Source organism: Trichosurus vulpecula, chromosome 3 (assembly GCF_011100635.1).
Source record: "Trichosurus vulpecula isolate mTriVul1 chromosome 3, mTriVul1.pri, whole genome shotgun sequence".
Classification (NCBI taxonomy): Eukaryota; Metazoa; Chordata; class Mammalia; order Diprotodontia; family Phalangeridae; genus Trichosurus; species Trichosurus vulpecula.
In genome coordinates this window covers 29,472,946-29,475,244 of record NC_050575.1, presented here as the reverse complement: position 1 = coordinate 29,475,244, position 2,299 = coordinate 29,472,946, and the positions used below count along the sequence as shown (strand labels likewise).

At 43.5% G+C, this 2,299-nt stretch overlaps 1 pseudogene; it reads right to left on the bottom strand.

Annotated features, from left to right (window-relative positions):
• Positions 1 to 1,412: 1,412 nt before the first annotated feature.
• On the bottom strand, positions 1,413 to 1,940 carry LOC118844717 (annotated as a pseudogene).
• Between the last annotated feature and the right edge of the window lie 359 nt (positions 1,941 to 2,299).

Sequence of the window (2,299 nt, the reverse complement as noted above, 5' to 3'; positions counted from 1 at the left end):
CTACCAATCACCATCTGAAAGAGATCCCAAGATGAAACTTCAAAGGAACATTAGAGCTATGTTTCAAAGCTCCAGGTCAAGGAGAAAAAAACTACAAGCAGTGAGAGAAAAAGAATTTAAATACCATGGAGCTACAGTGAGGAAAACACAAGATTTAGCAGCTTTAAAAGCATTCAAAGACCAAACGGCATGGAACATTATGGAAGGTCAAAGGAGCTGGGTTTGCAACCAAGAATAACTTAACCAGCAAAGCTGAGTATAATCTTGCATGGGAAAAAATGGAGAGATTTAATGAATTAAAAGACTTTGAGGTATTCATGACAAAAAGATCAGAATTGAACAGAAAATTTGACCTACAAGATTTGGGAGAAACATAAGAATGTAAACATTAAATACTAATTATGAGAGATTTAAGATCAAACTATTTACTTCTTATATGGGAAAACATTATGTTGTAACAACAACATTGCCAGCTGCTGTTGGGGTGAAAGACCAACCACAAAAGTACACAGGAGAGCTGCTAGCACAGGTCCTTTAATTTGCTTTTTCTAAGGAGAGCACCTTTAAGGGGTTAACAGTCTCACTTTAATCCAACATACATATATCATTCACTTAACTGAGGAGGAAAAGCCAGCATGCTAAACTTCAGAGAGAATACAAATAGAAATGACAACCACGTACAATATAAACAGCAAACACACACAGTTATCAGCAGACAGGCCTCTAGCTGTCTAACGAAAGAATTACATAGTTACCAAAGAGAGAGACACCAACCTCAGGGTTTTCAAAGTGGGGCAGCAGGGTGGGGGGGGGGGTAGTGGAGGTTCCAGTGGCTACCCAGAGTCCCGTCTGGCCAAATCTTCCAGTGAGTGAGAGCTCCAAACAAAATGCCAACCTCTGAATTTATATACCCTGTTGAGGGTCAAAGGGCATCACAACCATGTGACTCAAACCTATGTGAACTAGGCTTTCTTGTTTCTTAAGCAGGTCATCAAAGAGTCCCAATTTAATCAAAGAAACAAAGGCCAAACTCATCAAAGACACTTGATTACTTCAGGGCTCTAAAAGAGAAAACAGTAAAAAAAAAAAGTCCCATCTTAATTACCATTACATATGTGTAAATCTTTTTTTTTATTAGTAGAATCTGTTATTCATATTCCAATATGTTTCCAGAAAAAAAACAACAAAAATTTTTTTCAAAAAAAAAAAAAACTTCCCAACTACACACAGGAAGGAGGTTCAAAAGGAAAGGGGGGGGGGGGTGCCTGTCCATCCAACCTGGCCCCCCCCCCAGGTGTGGTTTTGTCAGCAACAAGTGGGTGGGGGAATGGCCCAAAAAAAACAATGGTGAGGGAAATGGTGCAGAAGCCTTGGGGAAGAAGAGGGGGCAGGGAGGGTCAGTATTGGGAGGGTCAGTATTGAGAGCGTCGAAGGTGGGAAGTCATTTCATAACACTTCTTGTTGATCATTCCCCGGTGGATACCTTTCTTCCCCATCAGCAGGACTAGCGTCTTGGCAGTCAAGGTAACAGTGAGATTGAAGGTGGGGGCACCCCCAGTGCTCTTGGTACGAAGGTCCATGGTGTACTCTCCATCTAGCAGCAGCAAAACCCTGATCACTGAACATTTCTGGCCCCCAAGTGTCAGCCCATTTACGAAGAAAGTCGAACGATCTTTGCCAACCAAAAAGGGCTACTTCAGCTGGCGTGATATTGGCGAAGGTTTTCCCGGGTACGGCGGCCCAGACCGAGGGAGAGACCTTAGAGCCGACTATGGCCGCGTCCTGACAGGTTCCGTCTGCCACGAGGTTGTCGTTATGGGCGTTCCAACCGGCCATAGCGCTGGCGGTCTGGCTCTGCTGCTACTGCGGGCAGGGCGTGGCGGAGAGCTCGGAACACGCGCTGCTGTCCGGACTCGCAGCTCCGTTCTCTCTGCTGCCTTCAGCTCCACATATGGGTAAATCTTAAGAATGGTATCATTATTTGGGTAGTTTGAAAAAGCATTCATCGATAGAAATCTTGGGGTTGAGATGATTATGACGGGATGACAAAAAAAAATCAAATTGAGTAAGGAGAGGTAAAATGAAGCTATTATCGCATATAAACAAGGTATGAATGGAAGAACTATTACAATGGAGGCAGGGTGTGTAGCGGGGAGGGCTGCTAGTGCTAGAACCTTATTCTCATCAGAACTGGGTTAAAGAGGGAATAACATGTACATCTAGAAGAGTCTAAAAGTCATCTTATCTTAACTTACAGAGAAATAGGAGGGCAAGGGGATAGGATAAGGGAGGGATTATT